Raw genomic sequence first — 15,889 nt, 5'->3', positions numbered from 1 at the left:
TTATGATTACATTAGGATATTTTGAGAGTAATCCAGACCCATTTCATGTTATCATACTCTTCTTGAATGTGCTAGATGATTCTTTCTCTGATAGTACTTAATAGTTGCAAATATAGAGGAAGCAAGAGTTTTTGTTTATTTATATTGGGCAGCAGCAACTGTTACGTGCTAGTGGCCCATTATGCAGGGAGTTGTATAAACATCATTCACAATAAGCTTGTAGACGTTTATTATATCCCTCAGGCAATTGGCATCTTACTCTTTAAGTAGAGGAAACTTTGAAGGCAGATCAAATTAATCCATATTATAATTCATACATTTAGATAATTTTGATTAGCTTGCATATTAAGGAAGTTCCAGAGCATCCCCATGGAAACAGACACTGAATCTACTAGTCTGTATCCATCTCATAAGATGTTCAGAACAGTAGCCAGTACTCCCAGTGAACTCTTTCAACATCACCTTGCTGCTGGGGGGCTGCTAGCTCTGGCCTGTGATGGAGCATCTCCATTTTTGCTGCCCAGAGTCTGTACAGGTCTTTTCAGATATTAGAAAATGAGATTTGAGTTTGTATTTCAAAGAATGGCCACAAATTTCATGAGCATACTGTACTGAATTGAGATAGCCTCTCTCTTCTCATACCCACTGGAAATTGTAAACCTGTGACAAGTGCACTACATGACCACACTGTTTACATCAGTATGTTGTCATTTGCTGTTGATCTTTGTTTTCAGTTCCAACATTTTGTTCTTTTCCAAATCTGTTGGAATTAGTTTCATGGATAAGCTTTCCAAAAGCATCATAACAAACATCATGAAAAGCAAGGAAGTGTACTCAATATTAGTGTGGTTCATTTCCTCACACAGAGGATCGTAGGATCATAGGATGATTTGTGTTGGAAGGGACCTTAAAGACCATATAATCCCATCCCTCTGCCATGATCAGGGACACCGCCCACCAACCCAGGCTGCCCAAATCTCATCCAGCCTGGGCTTAAGCACTGCCACCCACAGTGGCACCCACAGCTTCTCTGGGCAGCTTGTGCCAGTGCCTCACCACACAGATGCAGCCCAGGACACGGTTGGCTTTCTGGGCTGCAAGAACACACTGCTGGCTCATGTCAAGCTTCTTCTCCACCAGCATCCCAAAGTCCTTCTCATCAGAGCTGCTCTCAACCAATTTTCTGTCCAACCTGTATTTATATTTGTGATTGCCTCAGTCCAGATGTAGGGTCCTGCTCTTGGCCTTGTTGAACCTCTTGAGCGTGTGCAGGCCCACCTCCCAAGCCTGTCCAGGTTCTCCCTTCCCTCCAGCGTGTCGACCGCACCACACAGCTTGGTGTCATTGGCAAATTTGTGGAGGGTCCACTCAATCCCCCTGTCCATGTCACTGCCAAAGATGTTAAACAGTACTAGTCTCAATACTGACTCCTGAGGAACACCACTCATTACTGATCTCCACCTGGACATTTAGCTGTTGACCACAACCCTTTAAGTGTGACCATCCAGCCAGTTCCTTGCCCACCAAGTGGTCCATCCATCAAATCCATGTCTCTCCAATTTAAAGACAAAGATATCATGGGGGATAGTGGCAAATGCTTTGCACAAGTCCAGGCAGGTAATGTCAGTTGCTCTTCCCTTATCCACCTATGCTGTAACATGCTAAACATGCCTAAATGTTTCATCAGAAAGAATCTGGAAAGTCAATCTGTGTGAGCTACTTACAACATTGCATCTAGGAGCCCTAGAGGGTGCAGGTGAAGAAATGTCAGAAACATGCAAGAGCTCTGTACTTTGCATATTGCTGGGTAGAATGGAAGGCCAGTTTGGTTGAAGAAGAGCATGAGGTAGATTGTCAGGCAGGTCTGGTCTACAAGACATCAGGTAGGACAGAGAGGCATGTTTTCTAGTCAGAATTCAGTCTCTGCCTTCAGAAAACTTACTTAAATCTGTGATTTTGATCTGTCTCATAGAGCACCCCCTATGACAGAGACACTGTCTACGGAGAAAATTAGTAGGACCCACTACAACAGAAGTAATCACCCATCTGCAAAACAGGAATGTAATGCAAAACAGAGTGAGAATCCCTGCTGTAGAATTAACTGAATTGGATGCAAACCATACTATTTTTATCTGCATAAAGCACCTAGTTTTTTTGTTTGTTTGTTTTTGTGATCCATCTGTATTATACGTAGCAGCAACATGTTATCCAAAGGTAGATTAAGTTAAATTTCTTCTCCTCCTAAGTGACCATTCTTTATAACTAGAAAACAATCCCTAACTTAAGGAAATTGTATATAAAATTTACTGCTAACATTTAGAACATAGTTTTAACTTTTGTGCAAGCAATAACAGATAATGATTCAATGGGAGAACTGGAACGTACATTTAGTGCAAAGAGAAACTTCCATTTTAAAGGGGAAAAACTGTCTTTAAAGACAACTTTTTTAAACAAAGTTTATTGGCCCACATTTAAAAGTAGGCTGCCAAAAGAAATTTAAACAGCTATAACATTGCAGTTTCAGAGTATGTAAGTAACAACAGTATGTAAGAGCTCAAGTAGTGCCTATAATCTTGTTCCAGAGATGGTAAAAGAAAAACAAACAAATAAACAAATGGAGATGCTCTCTTTCTGAAATATAAACTTTTGAGAATTTATCTGATGGTGTACCTCATTAATGATTTGAGACACTTTATAATGATCTGGTTGGTTGCTTAAGCTAGAGTTAAGTTTGGTGTTTTAATATTTTTGTGTAACAACCATTGGTCTTTTCCCACATGAACTCCTAGGCCAAACTCCCTCTGTTTCCACCAGGAGAAACAGGGAGGTGGCCTATACTTAGCAGTTATTGAAACAGTAACAATACCTCAGAGGTGAAACAGCAAAGCCATCAGCCAATGCCTTACGTCAGTTAGAAAACTGCTTTTGAGATTTGCATTTCTAGTCTTCCAGAAATTTAGGAAATAGAGAGGAGAAACTCAGAACTCTCAGACCTTGGGAAATTTTTGTTCTTCCAACTCTGATGTTTCAGCTATTTCCTTTAAAACTGTTTTTAGCCATGCATGTGTACTAATATCTTAACAGGGTTCCAGCTGTAATCCAGGCTCGTGTTATTCCTGTCTTTTTGAAAAACTACTGTGTTAAATATTTGTTAAATATTTACCTCAAAATAACTGAAATTTCTGTCAGTTCTTTTGCAACAAAATACCCCTCTTTTATGCTTTTTTTTTTTTTTTTCTTTTTTTTTTTTCTATGCACACTTTTTCCTAGCTTGTCTGTTTGATGCTTAGGTCACTTTTGCTGTCAAAATCTATTTATTGAATAAAACTGTTTTGTGCTTTTTTTTTTTTCTTTTTTTTTTTTTTCTTTTTTTTCTTCTTCTCAAGATACAGTGAAAAATGTGCAAGAGCTCCCAGTACAGGGATGTTGGTTACTAGGAAACAAAGTCCCCAGAGACCAGAGTAGGAGCACAAGCCTTGGACCACAAAGATTTATTTTGAGGAGGACCCTACAAGGGTCAGAATTAAAATGATAATAATCTAAAAAAAAGTGCTTCTGCTGAAGGACAAATTTAAAAACTGAATTGGGTGTGTATAAAACAGTTTTAAAAGAGTCTTCACTTGTCCTGAGAAGACGTTTTATATAATAAATAGACTCTTGGGGTTTCTCTCAAGAAAGGAACTGAAAACATTCTTTAGTAGAAGAAAAAAGATTTACAGAAACCACTGAGGTTTTTTTTTTTCCTTGGTAGGAAAAAAAACCTGCTGCTTAGATCTATACACAGTCATGACAGGTATGAGACCTCTGTCTCTACATGGGCTTATACTGGTTAATACCTTCAACCTCAAATACTGAATGCATGCTTGAATATGGCTTTGCAATATGGCCTTTATCAATATTTGTGATTTTCCTCATTACTGTCAGCTAATTGGCAAAATAATACCTTCAGGCTAAAATCCTATCCAAGAACGGTCTTCTCTACATTTGTCTAATGTTTGCATTTTATGCCCATTCAGAAAAGGAAATAGGTGGAAAATTCAGGTGGAGCCTTCTGGGAGGAGGGACAACACCTCTTGAGGAAGTGATGCCCTAGGCTAAAGTGTGTGGCAGGAAAAGAAAATGAGAATTATAGGGAAGAGTTTGTGGAGAGACTGTGAGACAGCTCAGAGGAACATGGAGAGACCCACAGCCAGGCCTTGCACTTAATGGAAAGGGACACTTCCCAGGAATCAGAAAGGACTGTGGAATCAGCTACAAATCAGTATGCTATTGCACATGTTGAAACCAAGCATCAAAGCAGGTGTCTGTCTGCAAAAACACAGTGATCACAGGAACACTTGTGTATAAGCAGTTTCTACACTATTTTTACTCAGTTAACAAGTTTATAGTTTTAGTTAACAGCCTAAAAAAAATCTAACTTCACTGAATTTAAAAACTTTTTGATCTTCCTTGGATGGCGTCCTATGAGATATGAGAAGAACGGGACACCATGACACCAACCTGACTAGGAGTCCTGTCGCAATTATGTGTTTGAGATATATTATCCAAAGGTTTTTGTTGTTGTTGTTGTTTTGTTTTTGTTTTTGTTTTCTTTTTCCTCTGTCTCCCAGATGGCTCCCTGGATCTCCTATGAGAAAGCCCATAACTAGACTAAACATATAATATATATATATATGTTTATATATAACAATATATAAACATATAATATAGACTAAAATTCTTCAGTGTGGCCTGGAAAATAAACTATGTAAGAAGTAAACCAGCCAGGAGTCACTGAAGACAAATTTCATCCAAATCATTTGCAGTACTGAAGCAAGGCACAATATATCGATGTTTCAGTGGTACTTATTTTAGGGAATGAATTGCAGGGTAAAGGCTTCTGTTTCAGCCCCCTGTAGATTCAACCATCCATCATCCAAAGGCATATTGTAGGTCCCAAAATGATTTGAAACAGATGAAGAGTCCTATGCTCAAGAGTCACGAATACCACTGCAGGAGTAAGAAAATCCCTCTTGGGCCATTTCTAGAGCACTGTCAGTTGATAACCTTTTATATCTGGTCTGCAAGGACCAAGTAAGCAAAGTATTGCCTCTGGCTATTTGTCTTAGATTATTAGTCTTAGATTTTTTTTTTTTTATTAGATTATTTTATTATTTAATAATCTATTTTATTAGATTATTTGTCTTAGATAATTAGTGTGTGTGGGATTCTCTCATGTTTGAAAACAGAGAAAGGAGGTAACTGCAAGAGCCAGCTGGAGCCTGGCCCTACGAAGTTGATGCCAGGCAGTTTGAAACAAACACTAGTCTTTCCCACCCAGCAGTTTGAAGTGCTAAATACATCAAAGGCGGGCAGCCAGAAGCACTCATGAAGATATGCACATATGACGTGCTAGATACCAGAAGAGGAGCTACTCTTAATCTTGACAAATTTTTCTGAGGTGAATAGAAGAATACCAAGATCTCTTATACTATGTTTCAAAAAATATAAAGAAGGTAGTGAGGAAAAAAAATTAAGACAGCAAAGATACCTTCTACGTCTTTTAGCACCAAGATAACAGTTCTAAAAATGTTCATGGCCCCTCTGAATTGGTAATAGAGTCTTGAAACTTAAAGACCTAGGAAGGCCTCATACACACCTTAGTGTGTAAAAGGCCGAAATACCTCTAGATGAACAAGAACTACTCCCAGACTGACCTCAAAGGAGGATGTCTGGAACCTATTTAATTCATTCATTTTCAAGTTCGAATTTGAGGGTGAGGATTGCAAATTTGGAAAGAGCAAAATTATCTCATTTGAATTTTGCTCATGGCTTGACCATGCTAAATACCTCTTAGGACAATAAATCAATAACAATAACTTAGCAGAATAGTTTTTTGAACTGTCTAAAGATCCAAACAAATAAATGTTATGTTTTACATGAACTCATTCACAGAAAATGGCTATGAAATAGCTGGGCAGCTGGTACTAAAATTGCTTAATGTGGTTGATCTCAAGTAAGCCTGGGAAAAATCTAGGTGCAGTGGCTGATCCATAGTTCAGACCTAAACTAAATTAGATGGGTACCTCTTAGTGGACACTTGGTCCTGTAGAACTGGAAGAGATCCTTTTAAATAATTCTGGAAGCTTGAACTGCTGTCTATGAACAGCTCTACATTCATGTGCTTGGCGGGACATGTGAATGTGAAAAAAGATCTTCTTAGGTGTTAAAATACAAAGGAAGATCGAGGAAAGGCGCTACCAGATTGTTGTAACAAGTCATTTCAGTTGACTGTCATGATTTGTGGCCTTTGAGCAGCATGTTGGCTGGTCTCTGTGACGGTCTGGCATTTGCACGGTGCACTCACTCCTGCATCCTGTGGGACATGGAGAAAATAGAAGGAAGGTGAGAAGACTCATGGATGAAGATGAAGACAGTTTAATAGGTGGAGCAAAAGCTGCATGTACAAGCAAAGCAAAGGAAGAATGTATTTATTACTTCCCATCATCAGGCAAATGTTTAGCTGCTTCCTGGAAAGCAGGGGCTTCAGTATGCTAATGCTTGGGAAGACAAATACTGTACAAACATTCTTCCCTTCCTCCTCTTTTCCTTGAGCTTTTATTGCTGAGTATAATGTCATATGGTATGGAACAGCCCTTTGTTAGGTTGGGTCAGATGTTGTGCCTGTGTCTCCTCCCAGTTTATTGCCCACCCCATCTACTGCAGTGGGAAAAATACAAAGTCTTGCTGCTGTGCATGAGAGCAAATTCAGTGCCATAGTAGCAGGAGAAGTTTTGAAATTGCAAGAATTTAACATCAAAGTCTTACTGACCTTGTCAATCACCTGATTTGGCTTCCCAGGAGGAATCAGAGTAAGGTGGCATGAGTCCAAGAACAAACTACTTTTGAAACTTTGTTCAAGTCAAGGACAAGTTGCCAGATTGTTCAGCTGGAGGTGTCTGCTGTACTGCACAGACATTTGACATTTCATCAAGTGTAGGAAAAGTAAAAATGAAGCATATTATTTTATCTAATGCACTAATTTCTCTGGCTTGATTTTAGTTTCCTTTTCCCTACTTCATCTATCTTCTCTGTACCCAAGATATTTATATCTTTATTACTTTGCTACCTTTGCTACCTTCTTTTCATGGGATGCTCCTGCCGCTTGAATAGGCTACTAAGATGTCCACCAGAACTTGTCAGTTCCGGTGGATAGACTGTCAGGGAATTTCTTCCTACAGTCCCATGGAAATTTTCCCATATAGGGTTTATGAATAGCCTGAGTGGCTCCCTCAACATTACTGTCCCTATCAACTACCTATGGACAATGAAGTGACTTCTCCCTCTTGGCTTTCCCTTCACACACCAGCAAAACCTTGGCTTAGTCCTTTAATCCTAGCTTTAATCCTCTGCAACATTTTTTTTTTTCTTATGTACCCAAGATGTTCCCAGGAAAACCCCACAGGACCTCAAGACCTAAGGCAGCTCCCTATCAGAGTTTTACCTAAGCTTCAGTGTTAATGACAATAATGTTATATAATGTTATATAATACCCATTTTTCAATAAAAACTTTGACAAACCTTGGAGAAGCTTCCACTTATCAGTAGAAGTACTATTTTGGAAGAAGAGACTAAAGACAGTTTATAATTAATTTACAGAAGGAGTGACCTTAAAAGAATGAAATAAGTATAAAATCTGGGAAAATATTCTGACACTGAGATGGTAGTTAGGTGTAGGTAAATGATCAACAAACATTTATGTTAATTATATGTGACCAAGGCATGAAAACAGGAAAAATGGACCCATTTAAAGTAGTTGACATGAACCTCATGTCTTTTCAGCATGCTCTGCATTCCTCTAGATTTTTAAAAGGCATCTGGGCTGCTCACTTCCGAATCATCATAATTGTTCATGCATATATCCTGCCCTGTAGCAAATGTGAGTTAATATGAGATCTCTCATGCACTAAAGCATGGCTCAACTTATCTTTAATTTGCTGCAGGCAAACTATGCACACAGATCATGGCAAAGGATCATCCGATGCTATTACCTTGTTCATGAAACTGAACCTTGTACCCAGGCACTTAAAAATACAGGAAAGCTGACAGCTGTCAGTAGTCATTTGTAACTACTTTTTCAGGGATAATGATGAGAAAGAGAAGTCAGATGTCACTGTAGTAAAGTCTCAAGTGAGGCTTAGATAAATCATCAGAAATGGATCAAGACTATGTGTTTCAAAATGACCAGTTTACAGATACCTGACTCTATGAAGCTCATTGTCAGTTCCCAGACCTAAAAGTACTTTGAACTTTGAAAAAAGGTTGATGATTATTCCAGGGGGCTCCAAACCTCCCAAATAATAGATCACCACAATCTCCGCCTGTATCCTCAACAGTCATGCAAAGAAAAGGCAAAGGTTAAGACAATGTTACCTGGGTAAATGTTTTCTGAATTGTGTAAGCTTCTAGTGAATCCAGGACAGGGTAAGGCATTGGCTCCTCAGGTCTCTTACAGGCTAATAAACCTGCGTCATTAAACAGTGATAGATTGATCACACCATGAAGATTGCTTTAAACTCTGCCTGGTGAGTCCATTAGCAAACACCAGATGAGTCCTTAAGATGTACCATTACTTTCTCCTTCTAAGGAGTGGACATGGATGATGCTCTGCCAAGTAGGGTCCAGTCCTGTCTTGTTGCTATCCTGAGTATCTTGGACACTTCATAGGCAAAGCTGAAGGATGTTTTGCATAAGCTCATAATTGCAGAATAGCCCTTCTAAGCACTTATTCACGCTCCTTTTTTGCTATGCTAGTTCTGCTCCAGGGAAGTGTGATGTTTTGGTGGGGCAGATCTGGGATAACAAGTATGCAGTTGTTCATTATTTGATGTGAGGCATGTGGAGTACAGCTGCCCTGTGTATTGCCGATCACTGGCTATTCCAAGGGCACTCTGATTGCTGCAGGATGACAGAGGGTCCATTTTAGTTTACACTTATGAAGAGCTGGCTGTCCCCACACACTGGTTAATGAGTAGGAAAGAGGTCATTCTTGATTTCTCCACCTTCCTTCACAATCTGCTCCTTGCCTTCAACGCACAGTCATGCAGACAGGGCCCCTCTCTCCGAGTGAAAATCTGTAGGGACAGGCTGTAAGCACATCATCAAGCAAGCATAACATGACATGGAGAACCATTTCTCCTCAAAAAAAAAAAAATAATTGTGTGTTTGTGTGTTGGTTCCAAGAAGAACACATCTGAAATGGACAACCTCTTCTGCTCCATAAATCTATGCAGGAGAAGCCATAAACTTTCCTTTCCCTAGCAACCCCATCTTTCTGATGGCAACAATGAATCACTAAGGAAATTGATCTCCTAAGCATTGTCCTTTTGCACATGTTAATCATTCTCCATCAGTCCTTTTGCTGTTTGTTTCAGCCAGCAATCCTAACCAGGGCTTGGGTTCTGCTTTGAATATAGTTAGGAAGTTTTCATCAAGGGCAAGGACTGTGGCAGGGGATTTATTTTTCTTCATGTTCTGTTTTCACCTAAGCGTTACTACAAGTGCAGCTTACACATCTATGAGACAATGGTTCAAGCCTCCTCAGCTGACTTAAATGGCAGAAGGGCTTAAAGTTACAGGAGGACTTTTGAGGGCCACTGGAGTTAGAGAAATCTTCAGATTGCAATGCTGTTGCTTTGTTCTGCATGGCTGTCTCCTGCTGCACAAGACACAAGAAGGCTCACATGCAAGAAAACAACACAAAGCCACTTTTCCCAAAAGATTAAAGCAAAACATAACTGTTTTCCTGGAGATCTCCCTTGCTCAGTCCTAAAAGGTGCCAAGATAACTAAGAAGTGTTCTTCAGGTGGCACTTCCACAGCTATATCAGAGAGCATGAATAGCAAACTGGATAGTTGTCACTGGGGTCCCCTAAGTTAAGAACACATTTGTATGGGACCTTGGAGCTCAGTGGGAACTCCAATGAGTGCTGCAATGGGAACAACAGCTGTAGGCTCTGTCTCTTTTCTGGAATTGGGAATGAGTTGATAGAGCTTTAAAGGAAGGCACTCTCCAAGCAGTTTCATTTTTTGCCATTTATGAGGACATGTTTAGAAGAGGTGCTCAAACAGCTTTGAGATTGCCTCTCTAAATTTCAGGTGACTTAGAGGAGGCACAAACTCAGTCTACTTCAGAGCAATTTTAACTTCTTTCAAACTTCTTTCCCAGCAACCCTTGCCCAAATTACTTGGGACAAACCAGTCAGAAACAGTTTATGTGTTTATTTTAGTGCAAATATATTGCTTTGTCCAGTCTCTGGAGGATCCTAAAGCTGTGTGACAATTACTCTGAAAAATTGAAATTTTTCTGTTTTATTTTCTTATGAAAGAAGCATATGCACTTATAGAAAAATGACTTTGAAGAAATGCAGTCTTAGTATTGTAGTCTGCCAGCCTTAGTATAATATTGTTGTACGGATCTCACTTATTTAAAGCATCAAGGTAAACAAGGGTTCATCAGTTTCAAGTGTTTCTTCTACATCTGCAAGAGCAAGTCATTCCTGTGTGCTTACTTAGGACAAAAATAATCCAAAGCAATTCATTTCTCTGAATTTCATCTCTTCTCCAGACTTTATCACAGAAGATTGAGATCAACTACATTAAGGAATTTAAAGGATGCAGTCAGTCCCTTTTTCTCAAGGACACTATATAGCAATGGCCCAAATAACAACAGTTTCACCATATACAATTACAAGGCAAAACTCATACAAAGCCGCATACCTGGTAATTGGAGCATAGCACAAACAGAAACTTTTTTTTTTTTCTTTTCTTTTTTTTTTTTTTTTTTTTTCCTGACTGCTAAAGAATAACCTTACATATCAGCACAAGGCCAGTGAAGTCAGGGAAAGTACACTGATATATACTGGCGGAGAAACCAGTCTTGGTGCAAACTTTAAAAATCTGTGAGGCTTTTAAGCACTGATACAATGCTCTTTATGCTTTAGTTAGATTTCTCCTCAGTATCAGTGAGCCCTAACCAATATAACTACTGGATCTTTTACTTAATGAAAACAGACTTAAGCCTGTGCTGTGGTACAAAGCTAATTTAGATGAAAACAATGTCTCTAACTTGAATGGGGAATCATTTAAGCACAATTAATAAGTTATGCGATCTTCAGTCTTCTTAAATCATCCGTGTTGGGAAAATGGCCAGGGCAAAGAGCTGAGCAACCTTTGGACCAAAGGATCCCTTGGTTGCTGGGGAGGACAGTCACAAGAATTTTGCTGAGCAGGATAAAGACTAAGGAGAGCTCCAAAGATGATCAAAGCCGCAGAAGTGCTTTTCATTTCCATTTCCTAATGACACAGAAAGATTCACAAATATCTTAAAACAGAGGAGGCTGGCAGTGGCTTCATTGTGTCAGCAAGCCTGCCACAGAGGGATATCCTACACCAAGCAAGGGCATCTGCCACACAGCAGCTATGCAATGCTTTCCTCACTGAACCACCTCTGTGCTTCAGAAGGGACTGCATTTTAAAAAGGCAGCAGTATCAATTCTGCATCAATACAGGATTCTCCAGAAGAGGACAAATGACTATTAAAGGAAATTCAGATTTTGATTTTTTATTTTTGGAACGAGCAAGAAATCTGGTCCAAAGAGCCTAAATTTCTAATAAAACACCAGAGTAAAACTAGTCTTTGGTAAGAAAAATGCACCCCGTACCTTAGCTGTTTGTTAATTAACCAAGCCTTTTACTTTAGGGAATAAAATATTGCCCTTTGCTGTTTGCAGCACTTTCTGCTAACCCATTCTCTTTGTATATCCTGAACCTGTTGAGCAACCAACGCTTTAAATTGACTGCTAATTCTGTGTTGGTCAAATTAATTTTGAAACCAGATTAATTAAAGCAGATGAAGCTTTGTTTATCCATTATTCATGAAGCTCATTGGAACAGGAGAGAGTGCATTAGCTTTATTTAGGATATTACTTTGCTTTAATGAACTCTCTCTTTTTTTTTCTTTCTCCTCTTAATGCTCCTTTTGAGAAAGAGCTCAGCTTTGTGTTGTTGGCTTTTTTATTTTTTACTTTGGTGGTCTACTGCAAACAATGCAATTAGCAGATTTTGTTGCTCCAGCGGTGACTGCCTCTCACAATAATTCAGGAGAGAGGGAGAAGAGCACATGTGCATGCTGAGCAAGGTTCTCCTGTTCATCCTGTTCTGCTGTCTTTAGGGGCTGCAGGAAGGGGTGAGTGTGCTCACACAGCATAACAGCCAGAAAAGCCACAGAGAATCAGAAGAGGCTCCTGGATAAATAAACTAGAACCACCTAACTGCAAGCATTTCAGCATCAGTGTAGATGATGCAGTGAAGAATTATTTTCCCTACAGATCAGTGATTTATAAAAGCCAACCTAGACATTAGGGAGTGTGACGTATGGGTTGGACAAAATTACTGGAGCTATTATGGTGTTATATGCACAAATGGTGTATCCCCTCAGGATGTGGTTTAGTTCTAGTAGCTCTGTCTAAAATGATGTGTTGAGACCTGAGATACTACTTGTCTCAAAAATGAATGGCATTTATGTGCAAGTGGTAGACTGGGACTCCTCGGAGCAAAGAAAACAAAAATAGAGCTTTGCTCAAAACTTGCAGTAAGATTGGATTTGTAAATAAAATTAGCTAAGCAAACATAATTTTAAACAAAGGAAAGGTTGTCTTCACTAAGTAGGTTGGACTAAATTAAACAAAATACCAAGATGCCAATTAAGTTACATATGATAAAAAGATAGTTTGCAAATTTGGAAAGCAAAACATTTACTACTGCAAAACAAAACAAAACAAAACAAAACAAAAAAAAAAAACACAAAAAAACAAACAAACAAACAAAAAAAAAAGAGTGGCAGAACTCACTGCTACAGGATATTAATGAAAAATGATTAAATTAAAGATAGGTTACCCATATGGCTTAGAAAAATGTCCAGGTACAATAGAGAGAACACAGTAAGGGATCGGAATTTATATTTCAGGTTGTGAAGCAACAACAAAAACTAAAATGAAGCTCTCATAGAAAAAAATATTTATTTCCCTCTTATGTATCATGCCTGAAGAATGTGATAATAGCCACTGAAAAACAAACAAAAATAACAACAGGATAATAAATCACCTATAGCAAATTCTTGATTCTCTAAACAGTGTTATCTGAAAGTCTCATGATCTCCATATATTCATGCTCATAATCCACTTATGGATGTGGGAAACTTATTACTGTTTTAAAAATGAGGAACTGAGGTGCAAAGAAACAAAGGCTGTGATGTCCAGAACTGTTTAGGCACTTAGCTACTGTGGTTTCACACAAAGCCTATGAGAATAAGGAGCTGATCTTTGTGTCCAAGGTCTATTCCTCTAGTCACTGCTTTGTGTGCTTTTTAAGATTAGGTGGTCCAAATTGGCTATTATAACATTTTTTGTGTGCCTATCAACAAGAAGAGTATTTTTTTTCTCCACTTGCTTCTGAAGAGAGGGATGGTTGCTAAGCAAAAGAGTACCCAGCAAGGGAAATGTGAAGTGGTTATATAGATCAAGGCAAGAAGCTGGAATGATGAAGTGAGAACTTATGTTCCCTTTATTCATGGCACTTTTATTAGTGCTGTATTTTTAGACAGCTGAAGTGTTGTTGTAACATCACCACAGCAAGTACCAGGACCTGGAGAAGAGGCAGGGAAGGACAAAAGGCTGTAAAGTACTGAAGAGGGGGGATAAAACTTACACTAAAACTGCTAGATAGACTTGTGGATGTTGAAGACTAAACCTCGTTTAATGGGGACGTATATCTGCTTTAGTTATCGTTATGGTCAATGTTATCCAATAAACTTCTATTAAGTAGATTAGTACCAGAGGGTATACTTCCTGTTTATGAGCTGGTAATTACCGCATCTTGAGCTAAATAAACTTGGAACCTGAAAGGCTGGCACTTTTGCAGGAAATAAATTCCTTTAGCCTTGGTGTTTTTAGTGGATGTGGCAAATCCGAGCTAAACAGGGAGCACCAGAGTAAATATACAAAGATGCAGCAGGGCTCTGCTCTCTCCGTCACACTGTATCCAGCCACTGGGATGAAACAAGATGGAGTCAAGTTACCTTTGGCATCTACACATTTGTTTTAGGAAGTTTAGTGTTTTTTTTTTTAGGAAGTGTTTTGCCCTCCCTTCTGCACAAGTTGCAACAATGTATATATATATATTTATCTGACAGAATAGGATTTAAAGAGTTCAGTCCTTAGCTCAGCTCAGTTTGTCTATCCCTGCATGGACGCTGGAAGGGGTGATGAGGATGATGTCTATTCAACTGCTCAGTGCTGGACTGATTTTAATGAGTTTTAAAGCTAGCTGAAAATAATTAATATTGACAGGACTCGGAGCTACTATATACGTTCAATAGAAGTAGGCCAAAGCACTGACTAAAAGGCCTAAATTTCATCCATCTCTTGGCCCATTTTGGTCAAACCATATAGTTTCACCTAAGAGTAGGGTGAACCTTTGGGTAAAGTGTTGACTTTTCTCAAATCAAGAGGAATTTCACAGCTGCTTTTAATGGATGTGAGGGTTAATTCTGTGTGTCTGCTTGGGAGAATTACAATTAAGCAGAGGAAGGTCTGTTTGTCACGGCCAGTCTCCAAGTCCAGAATAAACAGATTTTTCACAATAGTTAAAAGTAACTGCACTGCTTCTATGTAAATCCCTGCACTTGGATTGGCTATTTGGCTGTAAATAGACAATTAGGCCTCATATGTTGGCAGATTAATAAATGGCCATTTCACTGTGGCTAAGCTGCATAGCAGTCTGCAGTGTGGCTCGCTGAGAGCATTCCACCACTGCTGACTTTAATTGTTATTAGTTTGCATTATATGTTAAATAGGGGAATATTTTAATGTAATAGCTATAAGCACTAAAGCTGAGTGAATAATTCATAGCAAATTATTTATTCAATAAATTTAGCCTCCTTTACTCTTCAATTTTTCAGGAACAAGTTTATTATTTTCTCAAAAGAGTGATTATTATCTAGAATTAGTTTTTAATCAGTTTATCAGTTTTACTTGCTCTGCAGATCCTCTGGGTAGAGACTATTTTTGACTAAATCAGTAAGCTATATGGCATCATTGTCTCCCTTGGTAAGATGTATGTTAGCCTTCAGCACAAATTTCTGTTGGAGATGTAGGTTTAAGCCAAACTGGTTCTGCTCCTCCTGTTGCTATTTTCCCGTGATGTGAGGGGGATGATGCCAAAATACTTCTGCTTTGTTTGGGGGCTGGCTTACTAAAAGAGGTCAAAGAGGCTCAGGCAAGTTCAGCACTGAGAATTTCTACGTTACTGTGATAAGAACCCTGCACCTTTCAGGAAATGGGCAGAGAACATGAGAGATGCAGGACGGATTGCTTCAAAATCCAGAACTGTTATGAAAAAAAGAAAGGACTGTTATGAAAAAAAGAAAAAACTGTTATGAAAAAAAAAATAATCGCCAGAAAACACCAAGCACATTCTTTTGTTATTCATTTTTTTAAAATCTCTCTCTCTCTTTTTTTTTTTTTTAATATATATATACTTATATGTATATATTACATATAGATATAGTTATATATAACAAACAGGAGCAAACAATTCCCCTCTCCCACATGTAGCTGAGCTGTGTACCTCTCCTGACTCTGCACTTCAGGGGTGACAGGATTACAGCTTTACTCTTTACCCGCATCTGGCTTCTCTCAAGCCAGATTCTCATGCCATTGCTTCAGTAGTTTTGTTGCAGCCCTTCGTGCCTCAGATATGTACCTCGGGCTAGGTGTCTGCCTCAGGTATTTACACTTGTGCATGACATCTGATAAAAGTAGAGCTCACCAATGACCGTTGGTGGTTAATAA

This window comes from Netta rufina, assembly GCF_964035555.1.
Source record: "Netta rufina genome assembly, chromosome: 1".
Classification (NCBI taxonomy): domain Eukaryota; kingdom Metazoa; phylum Chordata; class Aves; order Anseriformes; family Anatidae; genus Netta; species Netta rufina.
The sequence above is the reverse complement of the archived record's forward strand: the minus strand, read 5'-3'. Positions refer to the sequence as shown.